This window comes from Haliotis asinina, chromosome 12 (assembly GCF_037392515.1).
Source record: "Haliotis asinina isolate JCU_RB_2024 chromosome 12, JCU_Hal_asi_v2, whole genome shotgun sequence".
NCBI lineage: Eukaryota > Metazoa > Mollusca > Gastropoda > Lepetellida > Haliotidae > Haliotis > Haliotis asinina.
In genome coordinates, this window is record NC_090291.1 from 37,591,561 (window position 1) to 37,612,654 (window position 21,094).

General features: G+C 43.3%; 1 protein-coding gene across 3 annotated transcripts in view; it reads right to left on the bottom strand.

Moving 5' to 3' along the window:
- The window catches only part of LOC137257848 (b(0,+)-type amino acid transporter 1-like), a 28,671-nt gene extending 12,619 nt beyond the window's left edge, over positions 1-16,052 (bottom strand). The window contains exons 1-2 of one of the 3 annotated variants that reach the window (XM_067795329.1): positions 15,542-15,895; positions 605-712 (exon numbers count right to left, since the gene is read on the bottom strand). The gene's annotated coding sequence lies outside the window, so the exon portion shown is untranslated. Of the gene's footprint in view, positions 1-604; positions 713-6,112; positions 6,202-15,541 lie in introns of those variants that run through there. The other 2 variants (XM_067795328.1, XM_067795330.1) reach the window with 2 other exon arrangements.
- Positions 16,053-21,094: the final 5,042 nt, after the last annotated feature.

Sequence of the window (21,094 nt, forward strand, 5' to 3'; positions counted from 1 at the left end):
TGCAAACAATACTTTCTTGAGCGTCACATAATGCAATTCTGCGTTATATGCAGAGAAACACTGAAATATGGCGCATCATGTTTCCCTCATTAGAGTGAGTACGGTTTTACGCCGCTTTTATGAACATTCTACCAATGTCCCAGGGGACACCAGAGGTGGGCTTCACTCATTGTACTCATGTGGGAATCGAACCCGGGTCTTCAGTGTGACGAGCGGATGCTTTAAACATAAGGTTACCCCACCGTCCCTCCAGAATTAAATCCAGCAAAATCGCAAGCAAAATACGATGAGTATATTCCCCAGGGAGCTGAGAAGGGAAAATGATCTTGAAAAAAGTGATCACTTCCCCGTCGTTTAAGAAACGCTTAGTCATCAATGCATCAACAACATGCATGTACTTTTGGAAAATATGTACATGCGACATTGATATTATCGTATAAATGCCAGGGACACCTGCTGTAGAATGATGTGGAAGAGAAATATATGCTATTCCAGATGGTCATAAGCAGTAGTCGAAACATACAACCATATATAATTCGAAAGTGGATTTCTGTTTCGGTGCATGAATATGTCATTTTGTTAACCCCAAAATATCAGAATATACCTGAAGGATATGCCTCGTCAAGCCGAAGACGCGAGTTGGATTCTCCTCATGGTAAAATGCGTGAAGCCCATTTCCGGCGTCCCCTGTCGTGATATTGCCGGAATATTGCTAAAGCGGCATAAAACAAAACTATCTCACTCACTCTTGAAGGATCTATAATAAACATACATAAACAAAACATTCACGATATGACGCTGTGAAAAAAACAGTCATTAAGATTCCTAACTTCATATTATGTATGTCATAAACCTGTTCAACTTAATCCTAAGTGCATATGTACGGTCATGCCCAGGCAGATTTTGTTATTACGCAAATACCTGCGTCCTGACTGCACCAGTGCCTTACACATTAGATCAGAGGAGAGGAGGGGGTGGGGAATATGGATGGGGAAGTCTGGCGTCGGGGCAGTGTTTGAGGGATTATTTAAGGAAGCAGTCTCAAAAACTGATACGGCTGATTCTATCTTTGTCGGAAATTAAAAATAATTTTCAAAGGTGGTCCACCTTCATGCTTCAGATTGACTCTGACTTTAGTCACGGTTTACATATAAAGTTTTCAGTACCTACTTTTAGAATGAGTAGAATGTAACCGAGCCTTATTGTCTGACAACATTGTGGGCGTCAACAATCCGTGAACGTGGCCATGTTACATGGAATACTCCTAGGGTCCGTGCACCTTTGATACCGTTACTACAGCAATGTAGGGTACCTACGTTAGATGCAAATAACGTAGGTAGTGCTGATTTTTATTTTCACACAGGCTGTGTATGTAACTCGACAACAGCAGTCACAATCGTTTACCAACGCTCGATGTAATGCCTTATCTCCCTTTGAATCGTCAGTATATATGTTCTCAATCGTCACACGGGCACTGTTAACGACGTGGAAGAAGTACACCTATTCTTCCGTGACCTGACACGTTGTCTGGGCCCATGAGAACAGTCATCCACAGAGAAATACGTCAAGTCCACAAGCACATTGTCCAGCACAACAGTTGTATTTGCACAAGCCATAGCAAACAGACGTTTTGACAGTTTGCCTCAGTTACGTGGTTTTACAAAGGGACATCACTCTAAACAATCTTATTTCGCAAAACTGGAAAATGGCTTATTGGTGACGTTGACTTCTCAAGCAACAGCAATGAACATTGTCACAACGACTGAGTCAGGCAAACCAATGTGCACATCTGTAAACTGCCACACATCTGTTGTAATAATGAGGTTCCATTGTCTCCTGTTGACAAAGTCTTCATGGCATTTGCTGAGCGACATAACTGAGCAATCAATAGCACCATATTCACATCTGCCCTGTTCATCTCTCAAACGCCATTGAGGCAGATCTACACCATTGGTCTTGATTGCAACTACTATAGCTACCGTTGTGCACTCAGTCAGTGAACTACACTGCAGTGTAGGAGAGGAGGTATTGTATTGAGACAGTTTATCCGCTCATTTAGAGCATTAAGATATTAAATATTTTAATTCAGCATCATGCACTGATATCAGAGAAATACTGCACTGAGCGTATGCGGTGAACAAATGAACGCACACGTTATAATTATGCATTGTGTAATATATAATATTGTAGTGGTGTAGACAGACATACTAGGTGTAAATACATAAAATAGTAATGTGTATCTTAGACATGCTCTATATCGTTACCAAAATTAGTAGTACTATTTTAGACACGCTCATAATCATCACAAGTACAATTTAGTATTTTTGTCTCTTTGAAACATCATAAATACAGACATATCGTAGTGGGTTTAGTTTCACATTTATCAGTTTTCCAGCAATATCCGGTTGGGGAAACCGGAAATGGGCCTCAAACATCGTACCCATGTTGGGAATCGAACCCGTCCTCGTATCGTATGTCCTCGACGTAACATACTTCCAGGTCTGCTCCTTTATTTATTTCAGTCATCATGTTCATACACAAGGATACATAATGAGTGAGAGACTGAATACGGTTTTACACCGCATTTAGCACACACTCTACCACATTTGGGAATCGAACACGGGTGCTCAGTGTGACGAACGAACGCTCTAGGCTACCCCACCATCCTTACCGCTCCTTCGAAGCCATGTTCATGTTGCGTCAGTATTGTTTTGGTTGAAACAGATTTTATTCACAAAGTGAAAAGGATCGTTCATGAAAATGATCCGGGACGAGTTAAGGGAGTGGGTGAGTAAGTTTAGTTTTACGCCGATTTTTAGCAATATTCCAGCGATATCACGGCGGGGGACACCAGAAAACGGGCTTCACCCATTGTGCCCATGTGGGGAATCGAACCCGGGTTTTCGGCGTGACGAGCGAACGCTTTAACCACTAGGCTACCCCACCGCCCCTGGAGGTAAGGGATTAGTGATAGAACACAATAGGTGCAGAGTACCAAAACTGATTGAATCTGTTTTATTTGGGTTATTTATTAAAGCTGTACATTAACCGTATTTCAGTTTCATGAAACCTGTGAAGATCCTAGGTTGAATAGGTCTTCAGCAACCCATGCCAAAAAAGGCGACTATGCTTGTCGTAAGAGGAGACTAACGGGACCGGGTGGTCAGGCTCGCTGACTTGGGTGACACACGTCATCGGTCCCCAGTTGCGCAGATCGATGCTCATGCTGTTGATCACGGGTTTGTCTGGTCCAGACTTAATTATTTACAGACGGCTGCCACATAGCTAGAACATTGCTGAGTGAAACTAAACTCACTCACTCATTTTCATGAGTGAGTGAGTGAGTGAGTGAGTGAATAAGTATCGTTTTGTGCCGCTTTTATCAATATTCCAGCAATATCACGACCGGGAACACTAGAAATGTGCTTCACACATTGCACCCATGTGGAGAATCGAACCCGGGTCTTTACCCACAAGGCAACCTCACCTCGCCTCATTTTCATAATTAATGTTGTTTCACAGAAAAGATAATGTAATCACATAATTGCAACCACAAACATTTTTCTTTTTCACAGACTTTTTCTTAATATGCTGATTTCATAACTCGAAATGAAAAAATAAGGGCACATTTCGTCTCACACAGCAGCTGACGAATACTGTAGGTTGGCCGTGTGTCAATACTCCATTCTACCCACAAGCTTCACCTGCATGATGTCTGTATTGAGGGAAAGAAGTTTAAGGTGAAAGACCCAACATGTATCGTCGACTGTTTGGTTACAACACACCTCAGCGTGATTAAACTTTGACAACTGAAAGAATGCCCACTTTGGCGATTTGGAAAGCTGTGTTCTGATTGGTCAGTCTCAAAGGTTACTTGACGCGACCTCCCAAAAGGTTTTGATAGACTCAGTAGAGGAGTATAACGAAAAGTACTGAGGCTAAGTTTACTTAGACTCCACACGGGGCATGCCACTACAGTGACAGCGTATGAATACGCCATAAACTGTTCGACATTTACAAACATTGAAAGAAACAGAGCAAACTAAATATATCTTCTTTATGACAGGCATTACAATGAAACAGATAGAAAGAATTCGCCATGAGCGACATATCATATCAGACAGGTGGTTCTGCAAGCTGCCGCAATATTTCAGTGCAGTAATGACCCCTTGACACAGGGAGCGTTTAGAATATATTAATAATTTCAGCTGAGAACATTAAACCATAGATATTTGCATGGAGGTCGTCATCACTGTGCACTTTTAAATATGTGTTTGATCAGAACTCTTTCGATAGTTACGGTGTGAGTAAATATATTTATACAGGTCCGTCCACCCTTCTGAATGGAATCATCTGTCTATGATATGTTTTTTGTTCCATACCTAGTCTGTCTCACACTGTTTCCCCTGCTGCCCGAGCACGCGATGAAATTTTAAAGCCTTCTAAGAATCAAAGCATGCGGGTCCCTCAGGTTCACGATCGATCTCCCATCTCACTGGGGCTCCCGTGTGTGAGTGTGCGTGCGTGTGTGCGTGTGCGTGTGCGTGTGCGTGTGCGTGTGCGTGTGCGTTTGCGTTTGCGTTTGCGTGTGCGTGTGTCTGTGTCTGTGTCTATAGTTGTTCACTGGCCACCGGTGCTGTTGTTCCCGCAAATATTTTGTATTGTGTAATTCCTGTGATAGAATTCCCCTTCTTAATATTCACAGGGACTACATTTGAACGTTTTGTCAAAATTTATTTACTGGAATGCGAGGCAAAAACTTTTCGTAGCCATTGCTAGATTTTGCAGACGACACAAAAAGAAATGTTATTCGAGATACAGAAGTACTTCCACGAAGTACCGAATGAGCTGACGTTGCAATGCCCCCACTTGTAAGAAACTTGTAGTGTGTGTGTGTGTGTGTGTGTGTGTGTGTACTCACTCAACTCACTCACATAATAGACTAATGTTCCTAATTTTGACCGCATAAACTAATTTTGTCTATCTGTTCGTCTGTCATTGACGCGTGAGTATTCTGACAGATGTCACACTCCATGTATATCTGATTGATACTGAACAGACGATATGAAATATACATTCTGGTACGAATACTTTTACATGCATTTGTTTAGACAGCAATTGTTTTGTTATTACATAACAATGCATTTTTTGTTCAAGTTGGGGAAGGTGACACAGTGACATAAAGAATTCAGTAGTCATCCTAATCAAGACCTCCAAGGTCGCCAGTATCACATGCGCGGTCCTTTTTCATACACAAAATGCAGTATAATCTTACTTCTTATGTCTCCCTTGAGTATCGACTGCCAGCATTGTGACAACTGGAAAAAATATTACCCGCTGGTAACCGCCAGAGTAACTGCATCGCTAATAATCATATGAAGTCACACATTCAATTATCTGTTTTTGAGTTCGCTGTGTACACAGTTATTTCACCGACTTTCACTGATTAATTTAAACCATTTTATACATTTTATAGTTTGCACACTCACCTAAACATAATTAACCATTTTACAGTAGTTTTAAGCTTGTCAGAATATGTTTCAGTGATTTTAGAAATGCAAACGAGAGGCAGACGCCATTTTTGCGACACTGCTACAAAGAGGTGTAAGTCAGACCATATTACAACTTGAATTATTCCACAAACCCATTCAGGGCCTAGATTATCGAAGCTCTCCTAGCGCTAACATAATCGTAAGTTGATGTTTAATGCATGGCACTTACGACAATCACAGCGCTAAAAGAGCATCGACAATCAACGGTCCGGATTTTGCACAAAGCAGGACTTTAGCAAGACAACGATTTCGATAGTCAAATCAGCACCTGACTATAAGATCTATAACGTTGAGAGAATTGAGGCTGTGTGAAAACGACCTGGGGTGTTTAGTTAAGGGGAAGAAACACACAGCTGTCATCCCGAATCCCCATTCAAACATGACCTATTTCATTTATTAACTGCCTCATCTCAGTACCCATGATGCTGCACAAAGCTATATATACGCACATTTCATCATCTGGTTTCCATGCTAACCACAGTATATATAGTGATGAATGGAACCATTCATTATCAGATAAATCATATCCTGTCCACGGTATATGTGTCCAAAGTACCTACTTGTATTCCAGGTCCAGTTGCAATTCCCAGTAGTCTCATGGCAGAGCTGATCTCTGTGTGTTTGAAAACCACGTCGAGTATACGGGCTCAAATACACCAGCTCGCAGTAAACATGAAAGATGCTTAATCATTTCCTTGCTCTGCACTTCTCTCTAAAAACTCGGTTTAAACGGATGGGCTGTTGTGTACGCGCTCACCAAAGTGCTGCGTCATTGCATACACTCACGTGCCGGGATGTGAATTACTTCTCTGGGTTGGTTGGTTTGCAGTTTAACGCCGCACTCAGCAATAATCCAGCTACATGGCAGAGGTCTGTACATAATCATGTCTGGACCAGACAATCTAATGATCAGTAGCATGAACATCAATCTACGCAACTGGGATATGATAACATGTGTCAACCAAGTCGGCGAAGCTGACCACTTAATCCCTTTAGTCGCCTCTAACGACACCCATCGGTTGCTTAAGATCAGTTCTAACCCGGATCTTCATGGATCACTTTGTCTAGGCTTAAAGTACCTGGGAATAAGGGACAGGCTTTTTCATAACATATGCACAATGATATTGTCGTTGGCATTTCATATAACAGTAAATGGTGACATGTGCAGATATCATGACGCCAACATTTCAACTAAATTGATGTTCTCGTGAAGTTCGAATCTCATGCCCGATATTGGGGGTTGTTGTTCGTGGATCTAACTGATCATGAATTTGCTGTTTGCTTCAGTCATTCGGCAGGAAGCACTGTCACCTACTACTATTCACCGCTATATGCGAGCTGCTTACCCGTACCACCCGTAATCCACATACCATATGTTTGTTTCTAACATTTTAAGTGATTCACGACAGTGTAAGAAAACAATTTAAAATTTTTGTCATGGTTTTGCTATTTTCGTCTATTCTAGTCATTCCATATTCTCCAAACGAGCTCACGTGAAGCGTCCAAACCGGTCAGGATGAGAGTAGTGAATCCTCACTACAGTAAATCACGTGTGAAGGATCTCCACAACCCTGCTACTTCGAGCAAGTTACAATGAAAGGCCTTGCAGTTTGTCATTACATAGTTTGAATTCATCCTGTAAAACTTGGTAAACAAACCTACCTTGTGAACAGAGATGTCTGAACACAGCTTGGATCAATGCGAACTGTGTCTATATCCCCAGTATCGTGTGCGCCAGGTGAGAAACAGATGGCTAGAGCCATTGAGCACTAATGACAGGCGCCATATGTGTTTAAATGTGGACAACCGCACATTCCGGTCAATTTCTGTCTCTCAAAAGCTCTGCTCCACCGTATACAGTGTCGATTTAATATCCATTATTATCAAATTAAATATTTGTAACTTGTTGTACATGTGATTCCAAGACTTACACGACAGGGAGCACAGTAGAATTAATCAAGTGACATTTGACCATCATAAATACAATTTCTCTCTCTCTCTCTCTCTCTCTCTCTCTCTCTCTCTCTCTCTCTCTCTCACGAGGTATGTATGTATGTATGTATGTATGTATGTATGTATGTATGTATGTATGTATGTATGTATGTATGTATGTATGTATGTATGTATGTATGTATGTATGTATGTATGTATGTATGCATGCATATCTATGTCTATGTCTATATTGTCTATCTCTCTTTCTCTGCACTGCCTGTAGGTGTCACTGTATTTCTATTGATTTAAATCTATTTTTCGCATTATCCAACCTGTTATCGATTAGCCTAAACAGGTGCAGAATCAGGTGGTATTTCCAGCTTATATTCCACACCAATGCAGCGTGTTTGCACGGGGTGATCAGATTCACCCTATAACAAAGCAGCAGTGTGAGTAAGCATAATATGAACTGGGTAACCATCGTGAATTGATAAACATATAAAGTAGTAAATAGTCCCTACCCAAATCAAGGCAATCAAAGCACTGACAAACATAGTCCCACACCCTCCTGCTGTCAGTGGAAGTGGGACTTACAGGGGTACAGGGTAGGAGGTGTTTGTGTCACTTTCTTGTTTGGAGCTAGTTTGTGAAACATTTCAAATGCTGTGTTTGACATAAAGACGGAAACCCTTCTGTTATCGGATTCATTGCGACTTCGGGCTCAGACAACATAAACAAACATCGAGGGTACATCAACCCATGACCCCCTCGTGACAAGTGAACAATTTGTATTGTACCAATTCCATAGCATCTAAGGAACATGTAGGTATCGACATACTATTCATGTACCACCCATCTGGCATGTGTGTCCGATCTTCAAACTTTTCATGTACCACCCATCTGGCATGTGTGTCCGATCTTCAAACTATTCATGTACCACCCATCTGGCATGTGTGTCCGATCTTCAAACTATTCATGTACCACCCATCTGGCATGTGTGTCCAATCTTCAAACTATTCATGTACCATCCATCTGGCATGTGTGTCCGATCTCCAAACTATTCATGTACCACCCATCTGGCATGTGTGTCCTATCTTCATGCTATTCATGTACCATCCATCTGGCATGTGTGTCCGACCTTCAAACTACATCTTCATGTACCACCTCAGTTGCATGTACGGTCCTCATACTATTAACGTACAACCAATATGACATGTGCACGATTGTCATACTATTCATGTACCTCCTCAGTTGTGTGTACCATCTACATACAGTTCATGTACCACCAATGTGGGATGTGTGTCATCGCCATACTATTCATGTACCTCCTCAGTTGTGTGTACCATCTACATACAGTTCATGTACCACCAATGTGGGATGTGTCTCATCGCCATACTATTCATGTACCTCCTCAGTTGTGTGTACCATCTACATACAGTTCATGTACCACCAATGTGGGATGTGTGTCATCGCCATACTATTCATGTACCTCCTCAGTTGTGTGTACCATCTACATACAGTTCATGTACCACCAATGTGGGATGTGTCTCATCGCCATACTATTCATGTACCTCCTCAGTTGTGTGTACCATCTACATACTATTCATGTACCACTAGTCTGACATGTATGCACGATCTTCATACTATTCATGTACCACTAGTCTGACATGTATGCACGATCTTCATACTATTCAGATACGATCGCATTCTTATAGCTAGATAGAATAGTTGGTTGGTTTGTTTAACACTATACTTATATCCATGACTGGGCAATTTACACAGTGACCGTAACAAATATATAAACGCGATACTCCGTCAAGATCAACATGGAAATGCCTAGATTGTGACAAGTGATCGTTAATACTCACAGTTATGCTAGCCACGGTCGTGTAAAGCCTTATCCTGAACACAAATACCAAATACCAGGAACCACCTAGGGCATTCACCTTCAGAAGGTCAGGAATGAGATATGTTTTTTTGCGTACTTGTATGCTCTAATAACCTGCGCATCATTGTTCTACGGTTATTTTAGTGGAGGGGGAGGGGGGATCTACTCACATGATAAAACAATCATTATCATTTAACCCATGTCTTCAATTTAGAGAGAGAGAAGGGGAGGGGTCAAATGATAGAGTTGGGGAGAGAAACAGGAATACAAACGAGAGAGCTGATGCTATACGGTACCCAGTAAGGAGTTTTTAAAGTTCATTCTCCCTGAAATATTTCAAACAGTACTCATGGGTGGTCTACTTGTTAAAGCGTTCGCTCGTCAGGCCGAAGACCCGGGTGGGTACAGTATGTGAAGCCAATTTCTGGTGTTCCCATCCTTGCTATTGCTGAACTATTGCCAAAAGCGGGGTAAAGCTGAACTCACTCACTCACTCATACTCAAACAGTACCCTGCGCTAACACTTTCAACGTATTCACAATACAAAAACAACGACAATACGTCAGTGAAGATCATTTAAAGGACAAGTCTGCATGCTTGGATACACCGAATGTTGCCAGACCGGGCGAAAAATTCGGACAGTGAGGATCAGATGACGCTCTGGGGCAACCTTACCGGCCAGCTTACTGGTCAAGCAACTGATAACTCAAAATAATTTTCTTGGTATTCCAAGGTTTAATTCAAAGTTAGCGTTAAATTTAGCTTTCATACTCTCACATCACAAACAGGACGTTCAGTCGGTCACTCCCGGGACCAAAACTAACGCTGAGTCTCTTAATATATACCCGAGCCCAGGGAACTGAGACTTCTTTCATTTACGGTTATGGATTTGCAGGGAGGGCTAGGCTATAGGAGAAATAATGTAAGTCAAAGACTGTGAGACGGAACCTAGACTTGCTTCATTTTGAGTTTTAACATTACAGTGATGGCTGGACTGTAGGGGTTTTAGGGATTGTGACAGACTACCCTTGTGACCTCTGATACACTTGGTAACCATTCACTACTGAATAGGCATTCCATTTAATTCAGATTAGAATTTTAATTCTTTGTCATCATTATTCATGACATGCGGAAAACGAATAAATAGGGAGACGAGTTGAGACGTAACATGCTGGTCCCACCCATAGAATGACATACAATGTGCTCTATTCATTAGAGAGTATGAGATGAATGCGTGTACAGGTGAAGCCAAGGGACAAGAGTGAGTGAGTTTAGGTTTACGTCGCACTCAACAGTATTCAAGCTATATGGCGGCGGTCTGTAAATAATCAAGTCTGGACCAGACAATCCAATGATCAACAGCATGATCATCGACCTGCGCAACCGGGAACGATGGCAGGTGTCAACCAAGGCAGGACCTGACCACCTGATTCCCTTAGTCACCTCTTACGACAAGCATTGGCTACCGAAGATGTATACTCTAGCCAGGACCTTCACGTGGACCTGGGGACGAGAAAGCGCAATGTGTATAATTCTTGGGATTCGGTGGTTCACGAACCAGTGCAATGTCCTGCACTACCACCCCTTCCAATAAGTCTTGATGGCATAGGTCAGGAGTACATTCACCAAACGCACACGAACACGCACACGCAAAAACACATAAGAGGATTGTTACCTGAATACCCACATCAAATTTGTTATGAAATAGGTGACATCATTTCCTCTAGTCAGCTGACGGGTCAGCCGTGGTTAGCGACTCAATACACTCCCCCCAACAACAAAAACAACAACGACAACAACGACAACGACAACAACACCTTTACTCCTTAAAACAACCACGACCACCACGACCACCACGACCACCACGACCATCACCACCAACGCCGTTCCCACTTACCTCTAACTCACGCTTTGATTCCTCACTGAACGTGGGTATGTCAGTATTACTAAATTACTTTCCTCTCACCTGTTTTCAATTTCGTCCGAACTGTCGCTGTTATTTCAACAAATAGTAATATGCAACATGTTTATTTGCACAGCGAGGACAGAGTGCAAGCTTGAGAGCATTTTCATTATCATGTGCATGAGAACATTATCATTTACATGGAGGCACATGATATCTTTAATATTGATTCAAAATCCATGATATGATACTAGTGAGTGAGTGAGTTTTAGTTTTACGCCGCTTTTAGCAATATTCCAGCGATATCACGGCGGGGGACACCAGAAAATGGGCCTCAAACATTGTACCCATGTGGGAAATCGAACCCGGGTCTTCGGCGTGACGAGTGAACGCTTTAACCACTAGGCTACCCAACCGTCCCGACATGATACTAGTTCGTTACTAGGAACGTGGCGACATCTGTCGATGGAGACTACAGTGTTGAAACTCTCATTTATGTGAAGTGGTAGGGAGGTGTCGGGTTGATGTTTGATAGGAAGGTGTCGGGATACATTCTGAGAGTGAGGTGTCATGGAGGGATAGGGAGGTGTCAGGGTGGGGATCTGATAGGGAGGTGTCAGGGTGGGGATCTGATAGGGAGGTGTCAGGGTGGGGATCTGATAGGGAGGTGTCATGGAGGGATAGGGAGGTGTCAGGGTGGGGATCTGATAGGGAGGTGTCAGTGTGGGGATCTGATAGGGAGGTGTCAGGGTGGGGATCTGATAGGGAGGTGTCATGGAGGGATAGGGAGGTGTCAGGGTGGGGATCTGATAGGGAGGTGTCAGTGTGGGGATCTGATAGGGAGGTGTCAGGGTGGGGATCTGATAGGGAGGTGTCATGGAGGGATAGGGAGGTGTCAGGGTGGGGATCTGATAGGGAGGTGTCAGTGTGGGGATCTGAGAGGAAGGTGTCAGTGTGGGGATCTGATAGGGAGGTGTCAGGGTGGGGATCTGATAGGGAGGTGTCATGGAGGGATAGGGAGGTGTCAGGGTGGGGATCTGATAGGGAGGTGTCAGTGTGGGGATCTGATAGGGAGGTGTCAGGGTGGGGATCTGATAGGGAGGTGTCATGGAGGGATAGGGAGGTGTCAGGGTGGGGATCTGATAGGGAGGTGTCAGTGTGGGGATCTGAGAGGAAGGTGTCAGTGTGGGGATCTGATAGAAAGGTGTCAGGGTGGGGATCTGATAGGGAGGTGTCATGGTGGGGATCTGATAGGGAGGTGTCAGGGTGGGGATCTGATAGGGAGGTGTCATGGAGGGATAGGGAGGTGTCAGGGTGGGGATCTGAGAGGAAGGTGTCAGGGTGGGGATCTGATAGGGAGGTGTCAGGGTGGGGATCTGATAGGGAGGTGTCAGGGTGGGGATCTGATAGGGAGGTGTCATGGAGGGATAGGGAGGTGTCAGTGTGGGGATCTGATAGGGAGGTGTCAGGGTGGGGATCTGATAGGGAGGTGTCAGGGTGGGGATCTGATAGGGAGGTGTCAGTGTGGGGATCTGATAGGGAGGTGTCAGGGTGGGGATCTGATAGGGAGGTGTCATGGTGGGGATCTGATAGGGAGGTGTCAGGGTGGGGATCTAATAGGGAGGTGTCATGGAGGGATAGGGAGGTGTCAGGGTGGGGATCTGATAGGGAGGTGTCAGTGTGGGGATCTGATAGGGAGGTGTCAGGGTGGGGATCTGATAGGGAGGTGTCAGGGTGGGGATCTGATAGGGAGGTGTCATGGAGGGATAGGGAGGTGTCAGTGTGGGGATCTGATAGGGAGGTGTCAGGGTGGGGATCTGATAGGGAGGTGTCATGGAGGGATAGGGAGGTGTCAGGGTGGGGATCTGATAGGGAGGTGTCAGTGTGGGGATCTGAGAGGAAGGTGTCAGTGTGGGGATCTGATAGAAAGGTGTCAGGGTGGGGATCTGATAGGGAGGTGTCATGGAGGGATAGGGAGGTGTCAGTGTGGGGATCTGAGAGGAAGGTATCAGGGTGGGGATCTGATAGGGAGGTGTCAGGGTGGGGATCTGATAGGGAGGTGTCAGGGTGGGGATCTGATAGGGAGGTGTCAGGGTGGGGATCTGATAGGGAGGTGTCAGGGTGGGGATCTGATAGGGAGGTGTCAGTGTGGGGATCTGATAGGGAGGTGTCAGTGTGGGGATCTGAGAGGAAGGTATCAGGGTGGGGATCTGATAGGGAGGTGTCAGTGTGGGGATCTGATAGGGAGGTGTCAGTGTGGGGATCTGATAGGGAGGTGTCAGGGTGGGGATCTGATAGGGAGGTGTCAGGGTGGGGATCTGATAGGGAGGTGTCAGTGTGGGGATCTGAGAGGAAGGTATCAGGGTGGGGATCTGATAGGGAGGTGTCAGTGTGGGGATCTGATAGGGAGGTGTCAGGGTGGGGATCTGATAGGGAGGTGTCAGTGTGGGGATCTGAGAGGAAGGTATCAGGGTGGGGATCTGATAGAAAGGTGTCAGGGTGGGGATCTGATAGGGAAGTGTAAGGATATGGTTAGGACAGGGAAGTGTAAGGATTTGGTTTTGACAGGGAGGTGTCAGGTTCGGACTCTGATAGGAAGATGTCAGAAAGGGGATCTGATAGGGAGGTGTCAGGGTAGGGGTTTCATACGGAGGTGTCAGAGTGGGTTAGGATAGGGAGGTGTCAGGATGGGGTTCCGATAGGGGGTGTCTGTGTAGTTTTCTGGTTGAAAGGTGTCAGGGTGGAGTTCTTATAGGAAGGTGTTAGGGTGGGGTTTTGATAGGGAAGTCAGGGTGGGGGTTGCATAGGGAGGGTTCTAGTGGCGTGGCATTTGGTAAGGAAGTGTTTCCTGGGATTTCCTATCAGACCATACATGACACCACACAATCCATGAAATGCTTCAGCTTTCTCTATAAATGACAACGATTTGCCTCTTAAACACAAGTAGGTCGATGTTTCACATTTCGTGTGAACGTGTAACGATGTCTAGATGTCTGTACTTTCCGTGGTCTGAACCTTCACCCCTATACATTCCCACCAGACTCGCCACCACTACATCCTGTACTAAATGTCACCATGTTTTTTATCAAGTCATAGCTCCATATACACTATGTTTCCACCTCTTTACGCTCAGCAAACGCATACCTGTCACTATGGGAACCAGAACTAATTTAATAATGGTCTTAAAACGAGGTAAATGTGGCATTGAGGTTAACATAACACCTGCTAGGCCTTCGTTCAGTATGCATGCATATCTTTCAAACAGTTATGTTTGGATATGCATAAAAGCACACATGGTGTTTTGTAAATAAACAGAAAATGTACACATTATTGTAGAGTGTGGCAGGTGTTTCCTGAAACTATTATTACCTTATTGAATGCATCCAGATGATGATATAGTCAAGTTACCTCAGTGTAGGTTAGTGCATTCGAGTCCGTGTTAGATGTTAAGTTCTGTGGTTAGTTTGGTTTGTTTGTTTTTAAGAACACGATTACCCTTTTATTTGAATGATAATATATAAACATATCAATCTATAATTTATAAGAATCCTTCTCAACAAGAGTGGTTTTGTTTAGTTTGTCATGAACGCATAGATAATCTGAAACTTAACCCAAAAATATTCATTTGCCTACTCATAGGAAAGAATGACACTTTACTTTCACAAATCAGTTAGAAACCGAAACTTTGAACAATATAGGGGCCTCTCACAGAAAATTGATATCTGTATAAAGGGTGCATAAGGCCACCTTTCAAAAATGTGCCGTTCCACTAGACCAGCTAGTCTGCTTTCATGCCATCTTTTTACATTTCTTTAAAACCATGAAAACAGTCATGTCACGGGATAAACACGTACTACTTTGTGGTAGCTTTCCAGTTAGAAAATGTTTAGATACAGTCAATGAGAGATAACAGCCATTGTTCATTTGGGGAACTTGTATGTGTTTAACTCGCTCTCGGGTTCACCAAGTGCCTAATTTACAAAACAACCTCGTTATAACGGTTGATTATATGATACACAGACGCTGGAAGCAATGTTGTTATTTTATTTCTGCAGGACCTGCTATTCAACATTGAATCATATATGCTTACACAAACGATCTCTACATGAACATGAAGCCATATATGTGACATTCTCGAGTAATCACGCCGGCGTCTTGTGAAAATAGTTCATGTGACACTTGACACTGCCGAGATGGGACTGGGTTAATGTATCACTTACACACATTTCAACTCATACAGTAATATATTGCAACAGAAACACTTACCTCGAAACGCGAGGTGTGAGTGAAACCAGCGTTCGATGTCGATCGATGGTCAGAGAGACGTGGTCAGAGAGTGGTGGTCAGTTCCTCCATGGAAGCCAAGTGTGTCAATACAACCATCTGCCACAGCTGCTCCGTGACTACAGACACGGTTGGTTGCAGCTAGCCCGCTTTGAATTATGGCATGGACCTCATAGGGAACTAACAATACTCTAGACTTGAATGTTCGCGCGTCTGGCTCCAAACATCAAACGCACCAACATCAATCAACGGACCTCTATGTCTCTATGGACAATGGTGACTGTCTGACGAAACTGCAGTTTCCTGCACCACATCCGCACTACTCCCGACCTGGCTGGCCGTGACATTCCCTCTGGCTATACATTGGTTTGTTTTGAACTGGATGCATGCTTCAATGATTTCCCGCTAACAGCAATGTCCAGAGGTTGAACAAAGCATGAATACTTTACATTCAGACACAATCTGCCGCTACATTCATCTGTTTTTTATATTTACATTTATTCCACAGTCTGGAACACTATGTAAAACGTTATTCATATAACAGTGACGCAATGCATATAATGTAGGTTCGTTATACGCCTGTGACATACTGATGTTTGTCGGAAATCTACTGGCTGCCGAACAATTGTCGTCGTGTGACATTTATCGCCAGTAAAGGGTTTTGCCGGGAAAATATACCATATTAGTGCGCTAACGAGTTGGTAAGTTAACGAGTTGAATTTTGTGTCGCTTTGAGCAATATTCCAGCACTATCACGGCGGGGAACACCGCGAATGAGCTTCACACATAATGCCCACGTAGGGAATGGAACCCGGTCTTCGGCGTGACGAGCGAGCACCTTAACCAATGGACTCCTCTTTAAAAGATATGTCGAATAAAACAGGTACTGTTCATCCTCCGATGGTGACAGCTCAACATTTCTACCAAGCACCTTATACTGATCATAACAGGCGGCATGGTGTATGCCGGACTTGTGGAAGGACTCGTTGACTTTAGTGTCATCCTACCGAGACTGCGCAGATAGTGCTCACAATATCGATAACTGGATTGTCTGGTGCCGATTAGAGTGTTTACAGACCGATGACAATGAATACAATGTCATGTTCAGGAAAATAACTCGATATTAATTATTGTTAAAGTAAAAACTATGTTCAGAATATGTAAACAAACTTATCAATAATCACGACAATTTATTCACTGGAAGGGGTATCTTCGTGACTGAAGAGCTAAATGTAAGGGCAACACATCTATATGACAACGACTTTGGGAAAGTAAAATAGGGATCTTGAGGAGAGAAGGGGTATTCATCAATCTGTTTTTCATCAAGCATCTTATTTCATATTATGGGGATACCTACTGAAAATAACAACGACCAGATCCGATGATGTACTGTTAAACGTGGCGTTCCTTGGTATGGAGGATTTATACCGTCACGTATATCATCCAGTTAGGACCGTCCCCGCGGAACTACATTAGTGAGTAAGTTTAGTTTTACGCCGCCTTCAGCAATATTCAAGCTATATGGGGGCGGTCTGTAAATAATAGAGTCTGGGCCAGACAATCCAGTGATCAAAATCATGAGCATCGGCCTGCGCAATTCGGAACCGATGACATGTCCCAACAAAGTCAGCCAGCCTGACCACCTGATACCGTTAAACGCCTCTTACGGCAAGCATAGTCGCCTATTCCCCTGACCTTCAAGGGTTGGAACTACGTAATATCTGGTTTATTGAAACCCTTGAAAAAACTGTTAGTTAACTACGTAGCCCAGTTAACCTCTCTCCGACATGCAAGCCAACCAAACTCGACATGGGACTTTCCCCAGGGAGAGGAACAAACCAGAACAAAGTGTCTCAGATCCAGATACTCAGGCCTATTCAAGTCAACCGCCTCCGGGGTGTAGTGGTTAAAGCGTCCGCTCGGAAAGCGGAACGTCGAGGGTTCGATCCCCAGCCGTATATATCATACCAAAAGACGTTAAAATATGGTACTTGTTGGTCCATGCCTGGTGCACGGCATTAATGGGTACCAACAAGGACTGGTCGGCTTGAAGTAAGTATACTGTGTCTGAGTGGGGAATTCAAGCTTAGCTTTGGCATGGTATCCCAGTGGGCTAGCAGTATTAAACCAGCTTCAGTGTGGGCTAGTACAAGCAGCCACATATACACATGCATACACGTCGTCACTTGAGCGAAATGTTCTGAAGTACGACGTTAAACCCTATTTCTCCTCACCCCATTAAACTTATACATGTGCCGACAACTAGACGAACTATAACTACCTGCCAGTTGTGTAAGGACACCTGAGGTATTTCTTCCATATATTTACATGTTAATTTAGTGTAGCATACATAATTTTCATGAATATAATTTTCGTAAGATCCATATCCAATTGTGCACATTTGTGTGGAGTCATATAGTTTATCACGTAGTTTGTGTTTAAGTTTCCGTTGCATATTTAAATATTTATCGAATGGCAACAAATTAATCAAAATATGCACAGAGAACTCCTTTAACATGGGGACCTATAGGGTTGTTCATTGTGGAACCATATGGAAGTTATCAATAAGATACATGTGATGTCATTGGTTAAATAGTAGTCGGAAAACCTAACTGAAATTGCTTGTGGTGATGATCACAATGAATTGCAGAGATGATTTCACAGTTGCTAGTCAAATTCTACAAAGATCCATCCCAAATTCACTTCATGAAAATTATTTATGCTACACTAAATTAGCATTTAAGTCTATGGAAATTACGCCAAGTGTCCGAATATAAGCTGTCACGGGCAGTGAAAGCACCAGCCTAGTGGTTGAAGCGTTCTTACGTTACAACGAAGACCCGGGTTCGATTCACCACTTGGGTGAAGCCGTGAAGCCCATTTCTGGTGTCCCGCGTCATGATATCGCTGGAATGTCGCTAAAAGCATCCATCTAAAATCCATCTCACTAACTCTAACACCAGTAGACCGTAAGCTGCAAACGAACGTTCGCATGACCCATCCACAATTTCCTGACAACCCATGCAGGGGCTCACAAGATGAAATCCAGATGTTCAAGTTTAATTGAATTTAATTTAATATGTCGCTCTCAATGTCGACTGTGCTTTGAGTGACACCAGCTAGGTATGTGGTTGCCCGAATACTGAAGGATCACCATCCAATTTTCAAAGACAAAGAGCCGCAAACTGGTAATATACAAATCCTTAAAAATATATAAAGTTCCAAGCAAAGCTAACAGATATTTCCTGAATAGACCTTTGTTTAAAATAACGTTTCTCTGGGTAAACAAAAAGTCGGTTTTAACACAATATACAAAGACAAAAGCAATTATTCTAAACCAAATTCTTCATTTTTCCACTTCAGGATAAAGTTCAGATTCGAACAGAAAGGACACAATAGAGGAGTAAGAAAATATTTCATTACGCAATGTGGAGAGTCTATTTGAGAGTCATATATTTGTCCGATGACCCTCCTGGTAAGAGGTCAAAACTTTATAGCTTAAAAAAAACAACGCATTCCACAGCCATCTGGGCAGAGCCAAGAATGTAGGACACTCCCGGTGCCAGTGCTTTTGTTGTTGGCGCTTAAGAGGAGGTTGATCTAGCAATGAGCGTCGACCAAGAAGTGTCACATGAACTCTACTCAAACTCAGTTTTTTGCAAGGGGAATTTCTCTTAACCTAATTCATATGCGATGTGGTGAGGTTAAGTGCATTTCTGCTGTGTCCTTCGCTTGTATGAAGTAGGCTGGCTTGAAAAGTGAAACGGAAGGCTTTTTGTTTGCTTCTCAAGGCCAGTTGCGTCACGCACAATGGTTTTGCGTCAAAATGTAAAATTAAATATTCATATGAAATGTAGATTATATGATAAATGTATTGAGTCTGTTCAACAAACACGAAGTATTTCAAGAGACAAGATGGCATTTTCGGTTCGCTTATTACCACCTTTGACATGCATGTCTGGGGTCCATTTATGGAACCGCATAGTATATGCAGAGGTCGTTATGAAAATTGACAATTACAAAATTCTTTGAAAGATTCCCATATATATCCTCAGTTGTATTTAACACAATAAATCCGACCTTATTCTATTTGATAAAACCAATGGAATTATTCATGTAATTGCCTTTTCTGTACCTTTGGACATCAATTGTGACAAAAGTTACAAAAAACATGGCAAATGTGTGCACCTGATGAGGGGGCTGCCTCAGTTCTCCACATTCTGGGTAGTGCTTGCACAGACGGCTGAAATGTTGAGGAGTCTGCACATTCTGGGTAGTGCTTGCACAGACGGCTGAAATGTTGAGGAGTCTGCACATTCTGGGTAGTGCTTGCACAGACGGCTGAAATGTTGAGGAGTCTGCACATTCTCGGGAAGTTCTTGGTGGCTTCGACTAGGTAGCGCTTACTTTGAAAAGTTCTGTTCGCTGTTTGGGCTGAGAATTGAGGGACAAGGACCTGAGCTGATTGTGAGTCTTATCATTTTCACTCACCCAAACCCTCTTTGTTGTTTTCATCCTCAGCTTTCATCTATTTCAATCTCTAAACCACAATGCGCAGCACTTAAACTTGTAGGGACCATGACACTGACATGATTTCTTCTTTCTTAACATGAAATCTGCAACCCCATCGTAAATATTTGTTGATGACCTCGACAAGGTTTCAAGCGTAACACAAAACTCGTATTGTATTTGGACGATAGGGGAGTATCAGCAAGAGAAAGCTGATACGCTGAGAGAAAACGATAAGGCCGTATATAGTGTATCGAGTAACATCGCTCAAAAAAGCTTTGGGATCTCGTCTCCGTCGGTTTAATGCCTACTGTACTACACCATCGTTTGGTTTGCTTGCTGAAGTAGAAAGTGGTATAGAAATACTAAGGACAGAGGTGGTTAAGTAGTCCTAAGTGTAGCCTTGCGTCACTTAGGTTTATCAGAAATCCCGAAAGTTACGTATACTTTCATTGTGTTTTGTCTTTTTATCCACAGTATCCATTTCCACGGGTTTGGCCAAATAGCTAGCGTTTAAAGTCAAGGACGTTTAAGATTTGGATGACAAATTTCAGTTTGGCTTCTGTTGGGTGTTGAGTTCCTGAAAATGTGTAGTGAATCATCGGAAAACACAATTTGTTCAGCTCCACCTAACGACGAACTGATTGCAAATACAATCGGCTGAATAAATATACTATCCCAAAAAAGAAACGCATAAGCCAGAGATCGGTTGCGATATTGGTATAATTCATGGGCGTGTAGTTGTCCAAGTCTCACACCAATAATACTGAAACACCAGAGCATAGAATCATAGACAGAGATACGAATATGACGACCACGTTTTCGAGCAGCGTAAGGGTCCAATCACGTAAATGAAGGACCCGGGTGTATCGATGGTTCTAAAGAGTCTATATCTTCCGATGTGTGGCCGGTCAGTCGTTGTGCCCATTTGGTGAAATCGCGTCACAAGTCGAGACAATGTGCTCTGGCTGACATTCAGACGTCTCACAACAGACTCTCCAGCCTCTAATCTACCAATAGCGATGT